A 26,607-nucleotide genomic window follows, 5' to 3' on the forward strand; every position below is an offset into this window, starting at 1 on the left:
GGCCCGAAACGTCGACTGTACCTCTTCCTAGAGATGCTGCCTGGCCTGCTGCATTCACCAGCAACTTTGATGTGTGTTGCTTGAATTTCCAGCATCTGCAGAATTCCTCGTGTTTGTGTCAGTTTGGAGTGAGGTACAATAAAGAGCTCATAAGTCAAGCAAAACTATAAATGGAGGAAAAAAATAAGCTCAAATTCCAACTTCTTACAAAAGACGTTACAATGAACAGTTCACTGTAATTTGCAAATTGTTGAATATCACACTTCTGACTGTCTCAAAATCACAATAACCTTCTACTTGGGAATGCAGGAAAAACACATTGTCTTAAAAGAGATTTAAACTGCAAGTCAGTAGTCCTGCAATACTCACTCTATTCTACAAACTAACAATGATCTGATATTACATGGGATCAAAGAGTTGAACAATATTGTCCTTGTGGCCATTCCCCTCAATAATACGTATGCTGCTTTGGATAGTGTTAAGGGGCTGATCATTGGGGGAAGCTACAGGGACTGGGTCTTCAGCACTGAGTCTGGTGTAGTAACTCAGAAGGGAAGAGGAGAGAAGATGGCTGCAGTAGTGATAGGGGAATCCAGAGCAAGAGAAACAGAGACAAGATTCTGTGGGCGTGATAGAGACAGCCGGATGGTATGTTGCCTCCCAGGTGCCAGGGTCAAGGATGTCTCAGATTGGGTCCATGGGATTCTGAAGGGGGGAGGGTGAGCAGCCAGATGTCTTGGTACATATTGGCACTAAAGGTGTGTCTGTGTGACCTCCGTCAGTCGTGGTCGACCATGGATACTGCACCTCTGGTAGTCACTGGTTCGTTGCGCAGCGTCGACTGTGGCTATTGAGGCCAATCCTGGAACAGCAGGCTCTGCCACAGTTGCTGCATGTGTTACGTCATGGAATTGTTGTCCACTGTCTGCTGTGCTCTCCGCTCCTCAAACTGACTCAGGATCACTCTTTCGCCTTGCTCTAGGTGTTGCTGAAGAGCACCTCGCCATTTGTTGCAGTCATCTGCTGTATCCTCCTAGCACTGTGTTGATTTTTAAGGCTTTCATGTCGCGCTTGCAGAGGTCCTTGAAGCGAAGCTGGGGTCTACCAACGTTCCTCCTGCCTGTTGCTAGTTCTCTGTAGAGGGTGTCCTTTGGCAGTCTACCATCCTTCATACGATGGACGTGGCCCAGCCAGCACAGTCTGTGTTGTCTTAAAAGCATGAACATTGTGGGAAGTCCAGCGCGGGACAGGACCTCAGAGTTTGGGACTTTGTCTCTCCAGGTGATGCCGAGGATGCGGCGAAGGCTGTGCAGGTGAAAACTATTGAGTTTCCTCTCCTGCTTAGAGCAGATGGTCCAAGTCTCACTACCATACAGGAGGGTGCTGATAATGCATGCACTGTACAGAGCAGTCTTAGTCTTTGTAGCGAGTTTCGGATTCTCCCAGACCCACGAGGAGAGTTGAGCAAGGGTCAATGCTGCTTTGCCGATACGCTTATTGATTTCAGCATCAAGGGAGAGAACGTTGCTAATGGTCGACCCCAAGCATGTGAACTCATGGACCACTTCTAGATCGTAATTGTCGATGGTAATGACTGGTGTCTCCATTACGTTCTGGGCAAGGACATTTGTTTTCTTTAGGCTGATGGTAAGCCCGAAGTCCTTGCATGCCTTACAGAAGCGGTCCATGAGAGTTTGTAGTTGCGGTTTGGTGTGCGAGGTTATAGCAGCGTCATCGGAAAAGAGCATGTCACTTATTAAGATCTTTCGTACCTTTGTTCTTGCTCTCAGGCACGCAGGGTTGAACAGCCACCCATCTGACCTGGTGTGCATGTAGATGCCTTCTGTCGACGTCCGAAACACGTGCTTCAATAGCAGAAAGAAGATGCTGAATAATGTTGGGGCCAACACGCATCCTTGTTTGACTCCACTACGAATAGCGAAGGGTTCTATGAGCTGCCATTGTACTGAACAGTAACCCTCATGTCGTCATGGAATGACTTGATGATACTTTGGAGTTTCGGAGGACAGCCGGTTTTGAGGAGAATCTGAAACAGCCCATCCCTGCTGACAAGGTCGAATGCCTTGGTCAAGTCGATGAAAGTGACATAGCGGGGTTTCTGTTGTTCCCTGCACTTTTCCCGGAGTTAACGGAGTGAGAAAATCATGTTGACAGTTGATCTCCTTGCACGAAACCCACATTGGGACTCAGGGTAGACCTATTCTGCCAGAGTTTGTAGACGTGCCAGAGTTACACAAGCAAAGACTTTGCCGACGATACTCAGGAGGGAGATACCCCTGTAGTTGTTGCACTCGCTCCTATCACTCGTTCTTGTACAAAGTGACAATTTTGGAGTCGTGCATATCCTGTGGTACGGCTCCTTCCTTCCAGCACTGACAGAGGACCTCGTGTAAAGGTTGGAGGAGTGAGCTCTTGCAGTGTTTGATCAGGTCTGGAGGAATCCCATCATTGCCAGGAGCTTTCCCTGGGACCAGACTGTCAATTGCCTTGCTGAGGTCCTCAATGGTTGGTTCGGAGTCGAGTTCATCCATAACTGGTAGACAATCAATGGCATAGCTAACAACAACATTTTCCCACGAGTAGAGCTCAGAGTAGTGTTCTACCCAGCATTCCAACTGCTTGCTTTTATCGGTGATTATTTCACCGCTGGATGACTTCAGGGGTGCTGTCTTGCTCTGCGATGGGCCAAGGGCCTTCTTGATACCATCATACCTCGATCTGATGTTGCCTGTCACAGCTGCTGTCTGAATGTCCTCACTCAGCTGGAGCCAGTACTCATTTGCGCACTGCCTTGCAGTCTGTTGCACTTTGCTTCTAGCAGCTCTAAGTGCCTGGAGTGTTTGGTCGGATGGTGAGCACTTGTAGTCTGTGAGAGCTGCACACTTGGCTTCGATGACAGGAGTCATGATGTTGGACTTTGTCTCAAACCAGTCACTGCTCTTTGTGGTCTATGTTCAAAAGATAGAGAGTGCTGATTCGTGGATGATGTCGCGGAGGTATGACCATTGTTCTGTTGCAGTATCTCCTTGTGAGGAGGTAGTCATAGCACCCTGTACTGACTTGGCAAACTGGTCAAACTTTTCTGACTGTTTCATCTCTGTTGTGTTGATGCAAGGTTTTCCAGTTTGTTTGGAGTGATAGATTTTCCTCGGATGTGGTTTGATCTTGCAGCATACTAAAGCATGATCCGTATTGCAGTCTGCACTGTGGTACGAGGGGTTGATGAAAGAGCGCCTGGTGATGATCATGTCCAGTTGGTGCCAGTGTTTAGACCGTGGATGTCGCCATGAGACCGTGTGCTGCAATTTCGTCTGAAAGTAGGAGTTAGTTACACACAGGCCATGATAGGAGAACTCCAGGAGACGTTGTCCACTGTCATTTATTTTGCCAATTCCGAAGTGGTCAAGACACAACAGCCAGGAATCGTTATCGGCTCCCACTCTGGCGCTGAAGTCACCAAGGAGAACGAGATTCTCATCACTGCGAATATTCCTGACAACAGCTTCTAATTTGTCGTAGAACATGTCTTTTGCCTCAGAGGTGGAGTTCAAGGTAGGGGCATACACAGTGACGAGAGATACTGGGCCATGACTGGTGTGTAAGCGGAGTCATAAGTCGCTCTGATCCATTTTCTGGTGGCTCCACCATTTGAAACAAGGAGTTCCTAACGGCAAAACCCACTCCATGCTCGTGGGGCTCATCTTGGTTCTTTCCCTGCCAGAAAAATGTGTAGTCCCTTTTCTTCAGTATACCTGAATCTGCCAAACGTGCTTCTTGTAGGGTAGCTATATCTACCTTGAGCCTTAGTAGCTCATGGTTAATGACCACTGTTTTTTGTGCATCTTCAATATCCTTGAGGTTTTGGTCAAGTCCAGTCATCACTGTGTGGACATTCCAACATCCCAACTTGAGGGGTGTTGTCTTATTCGATTTGCCCGCTGGAGCGAGTGAGTACCTATACTGGTACTGCTTCCCAACTTTTCCTTTGGTACATTGACGACTACATTGGTGCTGCTTCCTGCACCCATGCTGAGCTCATCAGTTTCATTAACCTTACCTCTAACTTCCACCCAGCCCTCAAATTCACTTGGTCTATCTCGGACTCCTCTCCCCCTTTTCTCGATCTCGGTCTCCATCGCTGGAGACAGACTGTCCACTGACATCTTCTATAAGCCCACTTATTCTCATAACTACCTCAACTATACCTCTTCCCACCCTGCCACATGCAAAAATGCTATTCCCTATTCTCAGTTCCTCCGTCTCCACCACATCTGCTCCCAGGATGAGGCTTTCCGTTCCAGGACATCTCAAATGTCCTCTTTCTTTAAGGATCATGGTTTCCCTTCTGCCATCATCAATGATACCCTCACCCGCATCTCCTCCATCTCCCACACTTTGGCCCTCACCCTATCCTCCCGCCACCACAACAGGGACAGAGTTCCCCTTGTCCTCACCTACCACCCCACTAGCCTCCGGATCCAGCACATTATCCTCCGCAACTTCCGCCACCTTCAACAGGATCCCACCACCAAGCACATCTTTCCCTCTCCACCCCTTTCCGCAGGGATCGTTCCCTCCGCGACTCCCTGGTCCACCCGTCCCTCCCCACGGATCTCCCACCCGGCACTTATCCCTGTAAGTGTAAGTGCTACACCTGTCCCTACACCTCCTCTCTTGCCACCATTCAGGGCCCCAAACAGTCCTTCCAGGTGAGGCAACACTTCACCTGTGAGTCTGTTGGGGTCATCTATTGCATCCGGTGCTCCCGGTGCGGCCTCCTCTACATCGGTGAAACTTGACGCAGATTGGGGGACCGCTTTGTGGTGCACCTCCGCTCTGTCCACCACAACAGACAGGATCTCCCAGTTGCCACCCACTTCAACTCTGCTTCACATTCCCATTCGGATATGTCCATACATGGCCTCCTCTACTGCCATGATGAGGTTAAACTCAGGTTGGAGGAGCAACACCTCATATACCATCTGGGTAGTCTCCAGCCCCCTGGCATGAACAATGAATTCTCCAACTTCCGGTAATTCCCTCCCCCTCCCTTCCCCCATCCCTGTTTCACTCTGCCCCCTCCTCCAGCTGCCTATCACCTCCCTCATGGTTCTGCCTCCTTCTACTACCCATTGTGCTTTCCCCTATTCCTTCTTCACCTTTCCTGCCTATCCCCTCCCTGCTTCTCCTCCCCCACCCCTTGATCTTTCTCCTTACTGGTTTTTCACGTGGCACCTACCAGCCTTCTCCTTCCCACCCTCCCCCCACCTTCTTTATAGGGCCCCTGCCCCCTCCCTCTTCAGTCCTGATGAAGGGTGTCGGCCCGAAACATTGACTGATCGTTTCCACGGATGCTGCCCGACCTGCTGAGTTCCTCCAGTGTGTTGTGCGTGTTGCTTATTCGATTTGCTTTCTTTCTTGTCTGGTGCAGTAGTTACAGTCAACTCTTGGTGGAATAATCCATTATGGCCATGCAGCCAATGAGGAAGGCTGACTGTGGCAGGACAGCACCTTATTGGCTGGGGGCTGCCCGGCTTGAGGCCGGCGGTAGCTGTCCAGTGAAACGCGGTGGTCTCTCCCACTGTCGGAAGCAACCCCTGGCACCATGCTCTATGCCAATCAAGCATTATGACTCATAACCAGTAACTGCTGCTTCCCAATAGACAATAGGTGCAGGAGTAAGCCATTTGGCCCTTCGAGCCAGCACCACCATTCACTGTGATCATGGCTGATCATCCACAATCAGTATCCAGTTCCTGCCTTCTCCCCATAACCTTGGATTCCGCTATCTTTAAGAGCTCTATCCATCTCTTTCTTGAAAACATCCAGAGACTTGGCCTCCACTGCCTTCTAGGGCAGAGCATTCCACATATCCATCACTCTCTGGGTGAAAAAGTTTTTCCTCAACTCCGTTCTCAATGGCCTACCCCTTATTCTTAAACTGTGGCCTCTGGTTTTGGACTCACCTATCAGCAGGAACATGGTTCCTGCCTCCAGCGTGTCCAATCCCTTAATAATCTTATATGTTTCAATCAGATCCCCTCTCAGCCTTCTAAATTCCAATGTATACTAGCCCAGTCGCTCCAATCTTTCGACATATGACAGTCCCGCCATCCCGGGAATTAACCTTGTGAACCTACGCTGTACTCCCTCAATAGCAAGAATGTCCTTCCTCAAATTTGGAGACCAAAACTGCACACAGTACTCCAGGTGTGGTCTCACCAGGGCCCTGTACAGCTGCAGAAGGACCTCTTTGCTCCTATACTCAATTCCCCTTGTTATGAAGGCCAACATGCCATTAGCTTTCTTCACTGCATGCTTGCTTTCAGTGACTGATGTACAAGAACACCTAGATCTCGTTGTACTTCCCCTTTTCCTAACTTGACTCCATTTAGATAATAATCTGCCTTCCTGTTCTTACCACCAAAATGGATAACCTCACATTTATCCACATTAAACTGTATCTGCCATGCATCTGCCCACTCACCCAGCCTGTCCAAGTCACCCTGCATTCTCATAACATCCTCCTCACATTTCACACTGCCACCCAGTTTTGTGTCATCTGCAAATTTGGTAATGTTACTTTTAATCCCTTCATCTAAATATTGTAAACAGCTGCGGTCCCAGCACTGAACCCTGCGGTACCCCACTGGTCACCGCCTGCCATTCCGAAAGGGACCCATTAATCACTACTCTCTGTTTCCTGTCAGCCAGCCAATTTTCAATCCATGTCAGTACTCTGCCCCCAATACCATGTGCCCTAATTTTGCCCGCTAATCTCCTATGTGGGACTTTATCAAAGGATTTCTGAAAGTCCAGGTACACTACATCCACTGGCTTTCCCTTGTCCATTTTCATAGTTACATCCCGTGTTTGTCCGCGCTATAAAGCGAAGCTGGAGTGGCCTCTCCAGGGCACAAGCCAGAGCAGAGTTGATATGGAGATCCATCTGTGGCCCATGCAGTGGGACCCACCCCGCCCCCACCATGCTGATGACAGGTCCAAAGGAACGACGAACGTCAGTATGGTTTGGTACCATCAGCATCGCAGGAGTTGCCGTGCCTGTGCTGGGTACAGCAGTCAGCTGCCTTCGGTACTCCAACTCTGGATTTTTCCTCAGGGTTTACTCCCAAAACCTTTCCCATGAGCGGGTATAGCCGCAAAGCTGCGGAGGTTTGAAATCGGAGTTTTCCCTCTCTTAGATGAGCTACCGTCCATGGCTAACGAGCCCCATCTGCCCGGAGCAACTGGTTTTAAGGCGCCAGTGGTCCGCCTTTGCCCCTTCTGTCAGTGAGAACAGCTCTGCCAGGCGTAAGAACGATGCCACACGTGAAGGCCAGGAGTTGGACTTGGTTGTCAGAGGCAGTTTGAGACACACACCATGAACAGCATTTGTTTTGCAGTGGGAGCTCGTCCCCACTACCATCCTTCGGCTATGACTATAGCACCAATGACATAGGTAGGAAAAGGTGGGACGGGGGTCCTGAAGAGAGAATTTAGGGAGCTAGGTAGAAAGCTGAAAACCAGGACCTACTGAAAATAATCTTGGGATTGCTGCATATGTCATGCGCCAGTGAGGATAAGAATTGGATGGCTTGGCAAATTAATGTGTAACTGAGAAACTGGTACAGGCATTAGGGGCTCAGGTTTATGAATCACTGGGATCTCTTCTGGGGGAAGTATAACCTGTACAAAAGGGACAGGTTACACCTTAACCTCAGGACCACCAAAATCCTTGTGGGCTGTTTTACTCAAACTGTTGGGGAGGGTTTATCCTAATTTGGCAAGGGAATGGAAAACTGAACGACAGAGCTGAGGATGGGGCAGATGGCATACAAACAGAGACAATGTGTAATGAGACCATCAGGAAGGACAAGCAGATGTTAGGTCAAAATTGTAGTCAGTGAGGTGAGTTGCAGTGTAACAGGGAGACAAAATCGGAAAGGGTAATGAACATAGGACAGAAGGTGTTATAATTGAATGCACACAGTGTACAGAATAAGACCAAAAGAGCCATTGAGTCTACTCCACCATTTCATCATGGCTTATCAAATTTTCCCCTCAGCCCCAAAATGCCCTGCCTTCTTCCTTTATCCCTTCATGCCTTGACCAATTAAGTACCTATTAACCTCTACCTTAAAATACATAAACACTTGGCCTCCACAGATGCCTGTGGCAACAAATTCCACAGATTCACCACTCTCTGGGTAAAGAAATACCTCATCTCCATTCTAAAAGGATACCCCTCTATTCTGAGGCTCTGTGCTCTGGTCTTAGACTCTCCTACCATAACAAAAGTTCCCTCCATATCCACTCTATCAAGGCCTTTCACCATTCGATAGATTTCAATGACTTCACCCCTCATTTTTTTTAATTCTAGTGAATACAGGCCCAGAGCCATCAAACACTCTTGACATGCCATGCCATTCAATCCTGGAATCAATTCCGTGAACCTCCTTTGAACACCCTCCAGTTTCAGCACGTCCTTTCTACAATAAGGGGCCCAAACCTGCTCAAAATACTCCAGGTGAGGCCTCATCGGTACTATATAAAGTCTCAACATTACATCTCTGCTTTTATATTCCAGTCCTCTTGAAATGACTGCGAACATTGCATTTGCCTTTCTCACCACAGACTAAATCTGTAAATTAACATTTTTGGAATCCATCACAAAGACTCTCAAGTCTCTTTGCACCTCAGTTTTTTGTATTTTCCCTCTATTTAGACAATACTACCCTTTCATTTCTTCTACCAAGGTCCATGACCATATACTTCCTGTCACTGTATTCCAACTGCCACTTCTTTGCCCATCCTCCTAAACTGTTTAAGTCCTTCTGTAGCCTCTCTACTTCCTCAAAAATACCTGTTCCCTCACCTATCTTCATATCATCTGCAAAATTTGCAACAGAACCATCAATTCCATTATCCAAACCATTGATGTATAACATAAAAAGAACTGGTCACAACACAGACCCCTGTGGAACATCACTATTCACAGGCAGCCAACCAGAAAAGGCTCCCTTTATTCCCACTCTTTGCCTCCTGCCAATCAGCCACTGTTAGAACTTTTTCTGCAATACCATGGGTTCAGTTTGTGAAGCAGACTCATGTGTGGCACCTTGCCAAAGGCCTTCTAAAAATCCAAGTACACAACATCAACCAATTCTCCTTTGTCTATCCTACTTGTTAACTTCTTCAAAGAATACAATAGATATGTCAGGCAAAATTTTCCCTTGAGGAAACCATGCTGACTACGGCCTATTTTATCATCTGCCTCCAAGTATCCTGAGACCTCATGCTTAATAATCAACTCCAACATCTTCCCAACCACTGAGGTCAGACTAACTGGCACATAGTTTCCTCTCTTCTGCCTCTCTCCCTTCTTGAAGAGTGGAGTGACATTTGAAATTTTCATTCTTCTGGAACCATTCCAGAAACTTGAAAGATCATTACTAATGCCTCCACAATCTCTTCAGCCACCACATTCAGAACCCTGGCCTCTACACCATCTGGACCAGTGACTTATCTACCTTCAGACCTTTCAGTTTCCCAAGAATGCTCTCTCTCTAGTAATGGTAACTTCACACACTTCATGACCCCAACTCCTGGAACTGCACAATACTGCTGGTGTCTTCCACAGTGAAGACTGATGCAAAATTCTTACGCAGTTTGTCAGCTGTTTCGTTGTCCCACTTTACTACCTCTCCAGCATCATTTTCTTGTGGTCCAATATCCATTCTCTTCTCTTTTACATTTTATGTGTCTGAAGAAACTTTTGGTAACCTCTTTATTATTGGCTAGTTTACTTTCATATTTCATCTTTACCTTCTTGATGACTTTTAGTTGCCTTTTGTTAGTTTTTAAAAGCTTCCCTATCCTTTAACTTTCCACTAAAGGACCCTTATGAGGCAGTGATCACAATATGATAGAATTCACCCCATAATTTGAGAGGGAGAAGCTAATGTCAAATGTATCAGTATTAAAGTGGAGTCAAGAGAATTACAGAGGCATGGGAGAGGAGTTGACCAAAGTTCATTGGAAGTGGCATTGGCATGGATGATGTCAGAGCAGCATTGGTTGGAGTTTCTGGGAGCAATTCAGGAAGTGCAGATACATCCCAAGGAAGAAGTATTCTATAAGTTAGGATAACTCAACCATGTCTGACAAAGGAAGTCAAAGCAACATAAAAGCAAAAGAGAGGGTATATAATAGAGCAAACATTAGTGGGAAGTCAGACAATTGAAAAGCTTTTAAAAACCAACAGAAGGCAACTAAAAAAGCTATAAGGAGGGAAATGATGAAATATGAAGCTGGCCAATAATATCAAAGAACACAGAAGAAGCTTTCTCAGGGATATAAAGAGTAAAAGACCGGCAAGAGTAGATATCAGATCGCTGAAAAATGATGCTGAAGAGGTAGCAATGGGGGACAAGGAAGGAAATAGAGGACAAAATGTATACGTATGTTGCATCACTCTTCACTGTGGAAGACACTAGCAGTATGCCAGAGTTTGAGTGTCAGGGGTCAGAAGTGAATGCTGTTGCTATTACCAAGGAGAATGTGGTTGGAAAGCTAAAAGGTCTGAAGGTAAATAAGTCACCTGGACAAGATGGACTACACCCAAGGGTTCTAAAGAGATAACTTAAGAGATTGTGGAAGCATTAGTAAAGATCTTTCATGAATCACTAGATTCTGGCATGGTTCCAACAGACTGGACAATTGCAAATGTCACTCCACTCTTCAAGAAGGGAAGGAGGCAGAAGAAAGGAGGTTATGGGCCAGTTTTCCTGACCTCAGTAGTTGGGAAGACGTTGGAGTAGATTGTTAAGGATGTGGTTTTGGAGTATTGTAGGCACATGATAAAATAGACCAAAAACAACATGGCTTCCTTAAGGGAAAACCTTGCCTGACAAATTTGTTGGAATTCTTTGAGGAAGTAACAAGGAGGATAGACAACGGAGAATTGGTAGATCTTCAGAAGGCCTTTGACAAGGTGCTACACTTAAAGCTGCTTAGCAAAATAAGAGCCCATTTTATTACAGGAAAGATACAGGCATGGATAGAGCATTGGCTGATTGGCAGGAGGCAGAGTTGGAATAAAGAGTGCCTTTTCTAGCCCTTCCGAATGCTCTGTTCTTCCCTCCCGCCGCATTAATCCTAACCTCACCATCAAACCCACAGATCAAGAGGGTGCTGTAGCAGTCTGGTGGACTGACCTCCTTTACAAGGAGAAGGAGCTTAGGAGAAGACAACAGCGCCTAACGGCAACTCATTTGCTTGCATCTTCAAAAACAGCTTTATTTCCATCTTTAATATCTCTATTTCTCCCTTTCAGTGTTCTTTTGAAGACCCTGACCTGGAGTTACACGCTGACTACGGTTCTTTGCGGGAACAGGACCCGCTCTCGGGGTTTCATGACTGGCCATTATGCAATTTGCCAAGGATGCGGCCTAAGAGATTAGCTTGCCTTCGGAGTTCCGGGATCTCGTGGCTCTGGAGATTGGTGTCTCTGCAGGAATCCAAGGTGTCGTGGGAGATGGAAGATCTTTGGCTGTGTACCCAGAAACCTGAGTTCTTTGGGCACAGAGCTCAGAAAAAGCGAATCAATGGGACTTTTAACATCGTAAATTGGTGAGTTGTTATGTTTTCCCTCTCACAGTGAAACAGAGACACCTCTTTCTCCCTTATTACGGAGAGAGAGAGCCTGTGGTATGCTGAATACTGGGTGAACAAACAGCCTTTGGGGTACTGTGAGTCTGTGCCTTTATTGATGCTTTGCTGCAAGCCTGAATGCTCGGTGGCGGGTGCCGATGTATTTATTTGCTGCTGGGGGAGGGGGGGATTGTTGCTTTGCTGCTGCTTACACGTGGAGGGGGAGCTGGGGGGTGGGCTTAGGGGTTCTAACATTTAACTGTCATTCATTCTTTGGGGGCACTTCTCAGTTTTTGGGGGTGACTGCAGAGAAAAAATATTTCAGGATGTATATTGGATACATTTCTCTGACATTAGATGTACCTTTGAAATCTTTCTGAGACCCAGCAACAACTCTCAGACACCTCCTCCTACTTACCCCGCAAACAAGATCCCACTAAGGAGCAACAGGCTATTGTCTCCCACACCATCACTGACCTTATTAGCTCTGGGGATCTCCCATCCACTGCCACCATCCTCATAGTTCCCTCATCCTCCATTTCTACCTCCTACTCAAGATCTATAAACCCACTTGTTCATGTAGACCCATTGTTTCAGCTTTTTCCTGCCCCACTGAACACATATCTGCATACCTCAACTCTGTTTTATCCCCCCCTAGTTCAGTCCCTTCCTACCTACATCCATGACACTTCACACACTGGATCTTTTCAATGATTTCAGGTTCCCTGGCCCCCATCATCTTATTTTCACTATTGATGTCCAGTCCCTACACAGCTCCATCCCCCACCATGAAGGCCTCAAAGTTTTCCATTTCTTTCTGGACACGAGTCCCAACCAGTTCCCACCCACCCCAACTCTCCGTCTAGTGGAACTTGTCCTCGCTATATATAATTTCTCCTTTGGCTCCTCCCATTTCCTTCAAACAAAAGGTGTAGCCATGGACAGTCACCCGGGTGTCAGCTACCTCTGCCTTTTTGTTGGCTACAATTATGTCTTGAAACAGCCTATGTTTCAAGCCTACATTGGTGTCCATCCCGCACTTCTCCTTCGCTACATCGATGTCTGCATTGGTGCTGCTTCCTGCAATCTGCGGAACTCGATGGCAAAATCAACTTTGCCTCCAACGTCCACCCCACCCTCAAATTCACCTGGCCAATTCTGAAACCTCCCTCCTCTTTCTCAATCTCACTGGAGACAGCTTATCTACTGATGTCTATTATAACCCCACAGACTTTCACAGCTACCTGGATGTACCTCTCCCCACCCTATTACTTGTAAAAATGCCATCCCCTTCCTTCAATTCCTCTGGCTCCACTGCATATGCTTCCAGGATGGGCTTTTCATTCAAGAACGAAGGAGGTGTCCTCCTTTTTCAACTAAAGGGGCTTCCTTTCTTCCGCCGTCAATGTTGCCCTCAACCGCATCTCTTCCATTTCCCACACATCTGCTCTTACCCCATCCACTGCCACCCTACCAGGAATAGGTTTCCTCTTGTCCTCACCTACCACCCCACCAGCCTCCACATCCAGCACATATTCCTACAAAACTTCTGCCATCTCCAACAGGATCCCACCAAACACATCTTTCCCTCCCCCCACATTCTGCTTTCCACAGGGATCGCTCCCTATGTGACTCCCTTGTCCATTCTTCCCTCCCCACTGATCTCCCTCCTGTATATCAGTTTGATCCAAAGGAGATTGGGAAACCTCTTTGCAAAGAATACAGTGTCAGGAGGCGTTTGGTCACACACATTGGTAGAAGGAATAAAAGCATAGACTATTTTCTAAACGGGAAGAAAATTCAAAAATCCGAATTCAGAAGGACTTGGGACTACTTATGCAGGATGCCCTAAATGTTAACTTGCAGGCTAAGTCAGTGGTGATGAAGGCAAGTGCAATGTTAGCATTCATTTCAAGAAGTCTAGAATATAAAAGCAAGTATGTAATATGGAGGTTTTAAGGCACTGGTGAGACCTCACTTGGAGTATTGTGAGCAGTTTTGGGCCCTTATCTAAGAAACAATGTGCTGACATTGGACAAGGTTCAAAAAAAGTTAACAAAAATGATTCCAGGATTGAAAACCTTATCGTATGAGGAAAGTTTAATGGCTCTGGGGCTGTACTCACTGGAATTTAGAAAAATGAGAGATGGCCTCATTGAGACCTATGAAATGTTGAAAGGCCTAGATAGAGTGGATGTGCAGAGGATATTTCCTACAGTGTGGGAGTTTAGGACCAGAAGGCACAATCTCAGAATAGAAGTACGTCTATTTAGAATGGTGATGAGGAGGAATTTCATTAGCCAGAGGGTGGTGAATCTGTGGTATTCATTGCCACAGGCGACTGTGGAGGCTAAGATATTTGGCGTATTTGTGGCGGAGGTTGATAGATTCTTGATAAGTCAAGGTGTGAAAAGTTACAGGGAGAAGGCAGGAGAATGGGGTTGAGAGGGAAATGAAATGGTGGAGCAAACTCGATGGGCCAAATGGCCTAATTCTGCTCATATGGCTTTTGGTCATATATCTAACATAAAATCTACATTGAAGGCTTTTCCCATCTAATCATTGTTGCGCTAAAATCAGACTGAAATTCAGAGAAATCCAAAGAGTAAACTTGGATTAGCATTTGTTTTTAACCTTTCTTACTCAATAGCAACCAGCACTAACCCCAATGATAATGAATTAAGAATTCTGTCCTACTGAATCCTGCAGTATTTAGACTCAAATTACATGTAAAGTGACGTGTGTAAATTATTTCTGAAATCTGCAGGGCAGTGCATGACCTCCAATAGAGCAGATTTACTAATAAATATACAGGAAGATAGGAACAACAAATTATCCATTTAGCCTTGCCTTTTATAAGACAGGAGCTGTTTCACATATACTGAACTTGTCCCTTCTGCCCAGCTAATACTTTAACATAAATCTATGTAGTTCTAAGAACAAAAATGAGAAATAGATTATGAACTCTTAAACGTGTTCCCTTACAAAGTAAGATTATGGATAAACTCAGACCTTGTAGCCCTTCCCAAAACCCATAGCACTTAATCCCCTTACAAGTTTAAAAGGTCTATTTCAATTTTGAACATTAATAATGCATTTGTAGTTCACTGGAGTACAGAATTGTGAAGAGTCTCTACTCCCTGAAGAGATTCTTCTCCACCTCAGTTATAAATTGCCAACCCCGTAATCTGTGATTGCTACATCTGGTTCTGGATTCTCCCCATGGTATCTACCCTTCAAACACCCTCAGATTTACTCATCTCTTATTCTTCTCAGCTACAGAAAGTATAGGGTCAATCTATTCAATTTTCCCTCATTCAGAAGCTACTCTAGCACTGGGTGCTTTGAAGAGTATTGTATGCAATTCACCAAATGTGGCCTCACAGCCCTGTACAGTTGGATCAAGATTTCTACATTTGTATTCCATTAGTCTTACAATAAAGTTCAACATTCTACTTGATGTCTTTATCACTAGATGTACACCGACCAACTGTTTCTTTCATAACATGAAACCATAGAAACTACAGCACAGAAACAGGCCTCTTGGCCCCTCTTGGCTTTACTGAACCATTTTTTGCTTAGTCCCACTGACCTGCACACGGACCATATCCCTCCATACACCTCCCATCCATGTATCTGTCCAATTTATTCTTAAATGTTAGAAAAGAACCCGCATTTACCACCTCACCTGGCAGCTCATTCCATACTCCCACCACTCTGTGTGAAGAAGCCCCCCCTAATGTTCCCTTTCAACTTTTCCCCCCTCACCCTTAACCCATGTCCTCTGATTTTTTTCTCCCCTTGCCTCAGTGGAAAAGGCCTGCTTGCATTCACTCTATCTATACCCACCATAATTTTATATACCTCTATCAAATCTCCCCTCATTCTTCTACGCTCCAGGGAATAAAGTCCTAACCTATTCAACCTTTCTCTGTAACTGAGTTTCTCAAGTCCCAGCAACATCCTTGTAAACCTTCTCTGCACTCTTTCAACCTTATTTATATCCTTCCTGTAATTTGGTGACCAAAACTGAACACAATACTCCAGATTCGGCCTCACCAATGCCTTATACAACCTCATCATAATATTCCAGCTCTTATACTCAATACTTTGATTGATAAAGGCCAATGTACCAAAAGCTCTCTTTACAACCCTATCTACCCGTGACGCCACTTTTAGGGAATTTTGTATCTGTATTTCCAGATCCCTCCGTTCCACTGCACTCCTCAGTGCCTTACCATTAACCCTGTATGTTCTACCTTGGTTTGTCCTTCCAACATGCAATATCTCACACTTGTCTGTATTAAACTCCATCTGCCATTTTTCAGCCCATTTTTCCAGCTGGTCCAAATCCCTCTGCAGGCTCTGAAAACCTTCCTCACTGTCCACTACACCTCCAATCTTTGTATCATCAGCAAAATTGCTGATCCAATTTACTACATTATCATCCAGATCATTGATATACATGACAAATAACAATGGACCCAGCACTGATCCCTGTGGCACACCACTAGTCACAGGCCTCCACTCAGAGAAGCAATTCTCTACTACCACTCTTTGGCTTCTTCCATCGAGCCAATGTCTAATCCAATTTACCACCTCTCCATGTATACCTAGTGACTGAATTTTCCTAACTAACCTCCCATGCGGGACCTTGTCAAAGGCCTTACTGATGTCCACGTAGACAATATCCACTGTCTTCCCTTCATCCACTTTCCTGGTAACCTCCTCGAAAAACTCCAATAGATTGGTCAAACATGACCTACCACGCACAAAGCCATGTTGACTCTCCCTAATAAGTCCCTGTCTATCCAAATGCTTGTAGATTCTGTCTCTTAGTACTCCCTCCAATAACTTACCCACTACCGACGTTAAACTTACTGGCCTATAATTTCCCGGATTACTTTTTGATCCTTTTTTACACAACGGAACAACATAAGCCACTCTCCAATCCCCCGGCACCTCACCCATAGACAGCGACATTTTAAGTATTTCTGCCAGGGCCCCCACAATTTCAACACTAGTCTCCTTCAAAGTCCGAGGGAACACCCTGTCAGGTCCCGGGGATTTATCCACTTTAATTTTCCTCAAGACAGCAAGCACCGCCTCCTTTCCAATCTGTACAGTTTCCATAATCTCACTACTTGATTCCCTTAATTCCATAGACTTCATGCCACTTTCCTTAGTAAATACAGACGCAAAAAACCTATTTAAGATCTCCCCCACTTCCTTTGGTTCCACACATAGCTGACCACTCTGATCTTCAAGAGGACCAATTTTATCCCTTACAATCCTTTTGCTCTTAATATACCTGTAAAAGCTCTTTGGATTATCCTTCACTTTGACTGCCAAGGCAACCTCATGTCCTCTTTTAGCCCTCCTGATTTCTTTCTTAAGTATTTTCTTGCGCTTCTTATACTCCTCAAGCACCTTATTTACTCCCTGTTTCCTATACATGTCATACAACTCCTCTTCTTCTTTATCAGAGTTGCAATATCCCTTGAGAACCAAGGTTCCTTATTCCTACTCACTTTGCCTTTAATCCTGACAGGAACATACAAACTCTGCACTCTCAAAATTTCTCCTTTGAAGGCTTCCCACCTACCAATCACATCTTTGCCAGGGAACAACCTGTCCCAATCCACACTTTTTAGATCCTTTCTCATTTCTTCAAATTTGGCCTACTTCCAGTTAAGAACCTCAACCCTAGGACCAGATCTATCCTTGTCCATGATCAAGTTGAAACTAATGGTGTAATGATCACTGGAACCAAAGTGCTCTCCTACACAGACTTCCGTCACTTGTCCTAACTCGTTTCCTAACAGGAGATCCAATATTGCATCCCCTCTAGTTGGTCCCTCCATATATTGATTTAGAAAACTTTCCTGAACACATTTTACAAACTCTAAACCATCTAGACCCCTAACAGTATGGGAGTCCCAATCGATATATGGAAAATTAAAATCCCCTACCACCACAACTTTATGTTTCCTGCAGTTGCCTGCTATCTCTCTGCAGATTTGCTCTTCCAATTCTCGTTGACTATTGGGTGGTCTGTAATACAATCCCACTAATGTGGCCATACCTTTCCTGTTTCTCAGCTCCACCCATAAGGACTCAGTGGACAAGCCCTCTAATCTGTCCTGCCTGAGCACTGCTGTAATATTTTCCCTAACAAGCAATGCTATTCCCCCACCTTTCATTCCTCTGCCTCGATCACATCTGAAACATCGGAACCCTGGAATATTAAGCTGCCAGACCTGCCCCTCCTGTAGCCAAGTTTCACTAATTGCTATAACGTCATAATTCCACGTGTCAATCCATGCCCTCAACTCATCCGCCTTTCCCGCAATACTCCTAGCATTGAAATATATACACCTCAGAATTAATGATTTAGAGCAACAACATCTCACAATTTATTTACTGTACTACATTCATATAATTTGGTATATTCAAGTACATTTTATTCTATATAATGATTGTTTTACGTATGATTTTTAATCTTGTCTCGTATTGTTATGCCTCTGTTGATTTCTCTTTACAATCTATGTAAAGCACCTTAATGTATGACAGGTACTATATACATAAAGTTATTGCTCCTACAATATTGTATATCCTTCTTACAAAGTGGGTAACTTCAGATCCCTATATTATATTCCACCTGAATTGTTTTCCCACTCAATTGACTATTCTCATATCCTTTTATAGAATCTGTTTCCTCATCACAACTTAGTTTTCCAATTTGTTTTGTAGTGTTAGCATGTTCAGTTCCTGCAGTCAAGAAAATGAGAACCTCTAAGCAGCTTTGGCCCCAGCACTAATCTGTGAATAGTTACAGTTTATCAACCTGCAAATGGTTCATTTATCTCTACTCCATTATTTCTGTAATCCAACCAATCCCACTTCCAATATCCCCCTTCAAACTAATGGCTAGCCATCTTACAGTGCCCTTTATTGTGATACTTTGTCAAATGCCTTTTGGAGATTTAAACACATTGCAAAAACTGGTTCCACTTTAACTACTGTACTAATGGCATCAGACACAGCTCCAATATTTTGTCAAGTAGATACTAGATTCAAGCACTTTTCCAATGACAGATATTAGGCTAATCAGCCTACACTTAACTGTTCCACAATCCCTCCATCTCTGAATAGCAGTGCTCATTTACTGCTTGCTAATTCACAAAATTTTTCAGAATCTGATCAATTTTCAAAGATCCAAACCAATGGACACATTATTTTGACAGCCACTCTTTAAAAATAACGTTTAAAATTAATGATCAACCTAGCATCAACGGTGGTTTTACAGAAGAGAGATATACACTTTGAACAAACAAAATATACAACTTTACTCTTATTCTTATGGTCTTATGGTGGGGCTGAGAGGTAAATGGATCAGGCACAATGAAATGACAGAGAGGACTAGATGGGCCAAATGGCCTAATTCTGCTCCTATATCTTATGGTCTACTCCTGAAAGGCCTTCTTCTAATCCTTGGATTATATTCTTTAAATCCAAGTTCAAAGTAAATTTATTATCAAGGGACATATATATATAACCATATACAACCCTGAGATTAGTTTTCCTATGAGCAATCACAGTAAATCCAAGAAACACAGTAGAATCAATGGAAGTACGGACAAACAACCAATGTGCAAAAGACAACAAACTGGATAAATGAAAAAGAAACATTGATAATTAAATAAGCAATAAATATCAAGAACATGAGATGAAGAGTCCTTGAAAGTGAGTCCATTGGTTGCAGGGATGTTTCAATGATGGAGCAAGTGAGAACAGTTCAGCGATGGGGTGAGTGAAGCTGAGTGAACTTATCCCCACTGATTCAAGAACCTGATGGTTGAGGGGTATTAACTGTCCCTGAACCTGGTGGTGAGAGTCCTGAGGCTCCTGTACCTCCTTCCTGATGGCAACATTGAGAAGAGTGCATGGCCTGGGTGGTGAGGTTCCCTGATGGTGGATGCTGTTTTCTTGCAACAGTGCTCCACGTAGATGTGCTCAATTGCAAGGAGGGCTTTACCTGTGAGGGACTGGGCCATATCTATTACTTTTTGTAGTTCTTTCTGCTCAAAAGACCTTAAGCTATAGGAGCAGTATTAGGCTATTTGGCCCATCGCATCTGCTCCACCATTTAATCATGGCTGATCAAATTTTCCTCTCTCATTCTCCCGCCTTCTCCCCATATCTCTCCACGCCCTGAACAACCAATAATCTATCAATCTCTGCCTTAAATATACATAAAGACTTGGCCTGCACAGCTGCCTGTGGAAAAGAATTCCATAGATCCATCAGTCTCTGGCTAAAGAAATTCCTTCTCATGCCCATTCTCACAGGATGCCCCTCTATTCTGAGGCAGTGTCCTCCAGTCTTAGACTGTCCCACCATAGGAAACATCCTCTCCACATCCGCTCTATCAAGGCCTTTCACCATTTGATAGGTTTCAATGAGGTCAATCCTCATTTTTCTGAATTGCAGTGAATACAGGCCCAGAGCTACCAAACGCTCTTCATATGACAAGCCATTCAATCTTGGAATCAATTTCATGAACCTCCTTTGAACCCTCTCCAGTTTCAGCACATCCTTTCAAACCTGCTTTGAATTCTCCAAGTGGGGTCTCACTAGTGCGTTATAAAGTCTCAACATTACATCCTTGCTTTTATATTCTCGTCCTCTTGAACTGAATGCTAACATCGCCACAGACTCAACCTGCAATTCCTTTTGCAACTCAGTTTTTTTGTATTTTCACTCCATTGTCTTTCATAGTCATGCCTTTCATTTCTTCTACTAAAATGCATAACCATACACTGTATTCCATCTGCCATTTCTTTGACCATTCTCCTAATCTGTCTGTCCTTCTACAGCCTCTCTACTTCCTCAAAGCTACCTGCCATTTCACCTATTTTCATATCGTCTGAAAACTGCAACAAACCATCAATTCCAACATCCAAATCATTAACATGTAAATTAAAAAGAATCGATCCAAACACAGGCTCCCATAGAACATCACTAGTCACTGGCAGCCAGCCAGAAAAGTTCCCTTCATTTTGACTTTTTGCCTCCTCCAATCTGCCACTGTTTTATCCATGCTAGAAACTTTTCTGTAATACCATGGGCTCATAGCTTGTTACACAGTCTCATGTGTGGCAACTTATCAAAGACCTTCTGAAAATCCAAGTACACAACATCCACTAATTCTTCATTGTCTATTCCTGCTTATTATTTCTTCTAACAATTCCAACAGATTTGTCGGGCAAGATTTTCCCTTCAGGAAACCATACTGACTGTGGCCTATTTTATCATGTGCCTCCAAGTAGCCTGAGACCTCATAATAAATGATCAACTCTAACAACTTCCCAACCACTGAGGTCAGACTAACTGACCTAGTTTCATTTTCTGTCTCTCTCTAGTCTTCTGGAACCATTCCAGAATCTAGTGATTCTTGAAAGATGATTCCTAATATCTCCACAATCTCTTCAGCCACCTCTTTCAGAACTCTGGGATGCACACCATCTGCTCCAGGTGACCTACTATCTTCAGGCCTTTCAGTTTCCCAAGAACCTTTCTTCTAGGTATGGTAATTTCACACACATCATGCCCCCTGATACCTAGAAGTTCCACCATACAGCTAATGCCTTCAATAGTTAAAACTTTGTCTGCCATTTTGTTGTCCCCCATTGCTACCTCTCCAGCATCATTTTCCAGTGGTCTCATATCCACTTTCACCTCTGCTTTACAGATTATGTATCTGAAGAAAATTTTGGTATCCTCTTTGATGTTATTGGCTAGCTTACTTTCATATTCTGATTAAGAAGTTACAGATCTGGGCCTCTTTATCTCACTCTGCAATTGGATCCACAACTTCCTAAACGGAAGACCACAATCTGTGCGGATTGGTGATAATATCACCTCCTCGCTGACGATCAACACTGGTGCACCTCAGGGATCTGTGCTTAGCCCACTGCTCTACTCTCTCCATACCAATGACTGTCTGGCTAAGCATAGCTCAAATACCATCTATAAACTTGCTGATGATACAACCATTGTCGGTAGAATCTCAGATGGTGACAAGAGGATATACAGATGTGAGATATGCCAACTAGTGGAGTGATGTCGCAGCAACAACCTTGCACTCAACATCAGTAAGACGAAAGAGCTGAATGACAAATTGATGAGGAAAAACTTGAGAGGCAGAACTTATGAACATTAGGAGAGGCACAATATGATTAGGAATAGTCAGCATGGCTTTGTGAAAGGCAGGTTGTGCCTTGCCAGCCTGATTGAATTTTTGAGGATGTGACTAAACACATTGATGAAGGTACAGCAGTAGATGTAGTGTATATGGATTTCAGCAAGGCATTTGACAAGGTATCCTATGTAAGGCTTATTGAGAAAGTAAGGAGGCATGGGATCCAAGGAAACATTGCTTTGTGGATCAGGAACTGGCTTGCCCACAGAGGGCAAAGAGTGGTTGTAGACAGGTCATATTCTGAATGGTCAGTCACCAGTGGTGTGCCTCAGGGATCTGTTCTAGGACCCCTACTCTTCGTGATTTTTATAAATGACCTGGATGAAAAAGTGGAGGGATAGGTTAGTAAATTTGCTGATGACACAAAGGTTAGAGCATTGGCTGATTGGTTGAAGGCAGCAAGTGGGAATAAAAGAATCCCTTTTTTGGTTGGCAGCCACTGACTGGTGGTGTTCCGCAGGGGTCGGTGTTTGGATCATTTCTTTTTATGCTGTATTTCAATGATTTAGATGATGGAATAGATGGCTTTGTTGCCAAGTTTGCAGATGATACGAAGATTGGTGGTAGGCAGGTAGTGTTGAGGAAACAGGAAGGCTGCAGAAGGACTTAGACAAATTAGAAGAATGGCCAAGAAAGCGGCAAATGAAACACAATGTTGGAAAATGCATGATCATGCACTTTTGTAGTAGAAATAAATATGCAAACTATTTTCTAAACAGAGAGGAAATCCAAAAATCTGAGAAGCAAAGCGACTTGGGAGTCCTTGTGGAGAACACCCTGAAGGTTAACTTACAGGTTGAGTCAGTGGTGAGGAAAGCAAATGCAATGCTAACGTTCATTTCAAGAGATCTAGAATACAAGAGCAGGGATGTGATGCTAAGGCTTTGTAAGGCACTGGTGAAGCCTCACCTTGAGTATTGTGAACAGTTTTAGGCTCCTCATCTTAGAAAAGACGTGCTGGCATTGGAGAGGGTCCAGAGGAGGTTCACAAGGATGATTCTGGGAATGAAAAGGTTATCATACGAGGAACGTGTGATGGTTCTGGGTCTGTACTCTTTGAGATTTAGAAGGATGGTGGGGGGGGGGGGGGGAGGGTCCATATTGAAATCTTTTAAATGTTGAAAGCCCAAGACAGAGTAAATGTGGAAAGGATGTTTCCAATAGTGGGGGAGTCTAGGACAAGAGGGTACAGTCTCAGGAGAGAGTGTCGGCCATTTAAAACAGATGTGGAGAAATTTCTTTAGCTAGAGGGTGGTGAATTTGTAGAATTTGTTACCAAAGGTAGCTATCAAGGCAAGGCCATTGGGAGTATTTAAGGCAGAGATTAATAAGTTCTTAAATGGCCGCGACATCAAAGGTTACGGGGAGAAGGTCAGGAAGTGAAGCTGAGGAGAGGAAAAAGGTTATCAGCCATAAGTGAATGGCGGGTCAGACTTGATGGGCCAAATGGCCTAATTCTGCTCCTATGTCTTATGGTCTAATATTTCCCACTGAGCTGCAAGAAGAACAGACAAATCCAAGCTATTCAGAATCAGAATCAGGTTTTTTAATCACCAGCATGTAACATGAAATTTGTTAGCTCAGCAGCAGTTCAATGCAATACATCATCTAGTAAAGAAAAAAAATAAACAAGTGAATCAATTACGTATATTGAATAGATTAAAAATCGTGCAAAAACAGAGATACTGTATATTAAAAAAAAGAGGTTGTGTCCAAAGCTGAGCGTGTGTCTTCAGGCTTCTGTACCTCCTACCTTGGTAACAGTGAGAAAAGGGCATGCTCTGGGTGTTGGAGATCCTTAATAATGGCCACTGCCTTTCTGAGACACCGCTCCCTAAAGATGTCCTGGGTACTTTGTAGGCTAGTGCCAAGATGGAGCTGACTAGATATACAACCATCTGCAGCTTCTTTCGCTCCTGTTCAGTAGCCCCTCCATACCAGACAGTGATGCAGCCTGTCAGAATGCTCTCCACGGTACAACTATAGAAGTTTTTGAGTGTATTTGTTGACATGCCAGATCCCTCAAACTCCTAATAAAATATATCCGCTGTCTGGCCTTCTTTATAACTACATCGATATGTTGGGACCAGGTTTGATCCTCAGAGATCTTGACACCCAGGAACTTGAAACTGTTCACTCTCTCCACTTCTGATCCCTCTAGGAGGATTGGTATGTGTTCCTTCATCTTACCCTTCCTGAAGTCCACAATCAGCTCTTTCATCTTACTGACATTGAGTGCCAGGTTATTGTTGCTGCACCACTCCACTAGTTGGCATATCTCACTCCTGTATGCCCTCGAGTTACCACCCGAGATTCTACCAACCATGGTTGTATCGTCAGAAATTTTATAGATGGTACTTGAGCTATGCCTAGCCACAGAGTCATGTGTATACAGAGAGTAGAGCAGTGGGCTAAGCACACACCCCTGAGGTGTGCCAGAGTTGATCACCAACGAGGAGGATACGTTATCACCAATCTGCACAGACTGTGGCCTTCCGGTTAGGAAGTTGAGAATCCAATTGCAGAGGGAGGTACAGAGGCCCAGGTTCTGCAACTTCTCAATCAGGATTGTGGGAATGATGGTGTTAGATACTGAGCTAGAGTCGATGAACAGCACCCAGACGTAGGTGTTTGTGTTGTCCAGGTGGTCTAAATGCGTTTGGAGAGCCACTGAGGCAACATTGCACCTGACATTGACCTATTGTGGCGATAGGCAAATTGCAATGGGTCCAGGTCCTTGCTGAGGTAGGAGTTCAGTTTATGACCAACCTCTCAAAGCATTTCATCACTGTCGATGTGAGTGCTACCGGGCGATAGTCATTAAGGCAGCCCACATTATTCTTCCTAGACACTGGTATAATTGTTGCCTTTTTGAAGCAAATGGGAACTTCCGCCCATAGCAGTGAGAGGTTGAAAATGTCCTTGAATACTCCCGCTAGTTGGTTGGCACAGGTTTTCAGAGCCTTACCAGGTACTCCATCGGGACTTTCCACCTTGCGAGAGTTCACTCTCTTTAAAAACAGTCCAACATTGGCCTCTGAGACAGAGATCACAGGGTCATCAGGTGCAGCAGAGATCTTCGCAGCTGTAGTTGTGTTCTCCCTTTCAAAGCGTGCATAGAAGGTGTTGAGTTCATCTGGTAGTGAAGCATCATGCCATTCAGGTGATTGGGTTTCACTTTGTAGGAAGTAATATCTTGCAGACCTTGCCAGAGTTGCCGTATCTGATATCGCCTCCAACTCGTTCGAAATTGCCCTCTGCAAATCATACCTGGTTTTCTGGTACAGGCCAGATGTAAATGCCACAGATCTAACTTTCAGCAGATGACCTACCTCCTGGTTCATCCACGGCTTTTGGTTTGGGAATGTATAATAATTCTTTGTGGGCACACACCCATCCACACAGGTTTTAATGAATCGGTAACAACTGCAGCATAGTCATCCAGGTTCAAAGATAAATCCCTGAATACAGTCAAAGTAGTCTTGCAGGCACTCCTGTGCTTTCCTTGTCCAAACCTTCCTGGTCCTCACTGCTGGTGCTGCAGTCTTCAGTCTCTGCCTATACTCAGGGAGTAAAAGTACAGCCAGGTGATCAGACTTCCCGAAGTGAGGGTGTGGAATAGCACAGTAAGTATTCTTGATGGTGGTGTAGCAATGGTCCAGCATGTTGTTTGCTCTGGTATTGCAAGTGATCTGTTAATGATAGTTGTTTATTGATTTTTTCAGACTGGCCTGGTTAAAATCGCCCAAAACGATGGTGAAGGTGTTAGGATGCGCTGTTTCGTGCATGTTGATCCCATTGCTCAGATCATCTAAAGCCTGCTTGACATGGGCCTGAGATGGAATGTAAACTGCTACCGAAATGACCCCAGAGAACTCCTGTGGTAGGTAAAAAGGACGACACTTTACTGCGAGATAGTCCAGGTCTGGTGAGCAGAATTGGGACAGCACTGATATATTTGTGCACCAAGAAGAGTTGATCATGAGGCATACTCATCCACCTCTGCTTTTGAGAGACTCTACAGATCTATACTGACACGGTATAGTAAACCCGTTGATCTGAATCGCTGCATCTGGTACGGAAGGAGTTAACCAGGATTCTGTGAAACAAAGGACACACGCAGTCCTATTATCCCTCTGATTCAGCACCCTGGCTCTGAGATCATATGTTTTATTCACCAGTGACTGCACATTCGCCAGCAAGATAGTCGGTATAGGGAGTTTAAAACCTCGTTTCCTTAAACACATTTGTAATCCTAATCTCCGCCCGCACTTCCTCCGAGGTGTCCTCCGTAGGCACTTCCAACCACAAACGGTGTTGTTTCCATTGGTTTTAAGCAGCAATAGTTCGTTTAATCGCACTAAGACATCTTTGTTGACTGTGCTGACCTTGGAAGCTTTTTAGCTGTATCAGGCTGAAACAGGAATATTTAATCGTATCTATTGAGAGTACTGCTGCTATTCGAGTTGTGCCTAGGTGCCCCGGAAGTAATTCATGCAGAATTAAATTCATGGCTGGAGAGTTCTGGAGTCTGTAATAAATTCACTTAGAGGAGTAATATCTTTTCAATTAACCAAGTATATGAATAGCTAGAGAAAGCATTTTGCTAGATCTATAAATAGAAAAATAGTCTGCTCCATCCTATCTAATGACAACAGTCTAGGTGAACA

The 26,607-nt window shown here is 44.5% G+C and overlaps 1 protein-coding gene across 1 annotated transcript in view; it reads right to left on the reverse strand.

The window, feature by feature from the left end:
• Window positions 1–26,607, reverse strand: part of cacul1 (CDK2 associated cullin domain 1) — a 164,068-nt gene that overhangs the window by 67,050 nt on the left and 70,411 nt on the right. The gene's annotated exons all lie outside the window — the stretch shown is intronic.

The sequence above is a fragment of the Mobula birostris genome, chromosome 21 (assembly GCF_030028105.1).
Source record: "Mobula birostris isolate sMobBir1 chromosome 21, sMobBir1.hap1, whole genome shotgun sequence".
NCBI lineage: Eukaryota > Metazoa > Chordata > Chondrichthyes > Myliobatiformes > Myliobatidae > Mobula > Mobula birostris.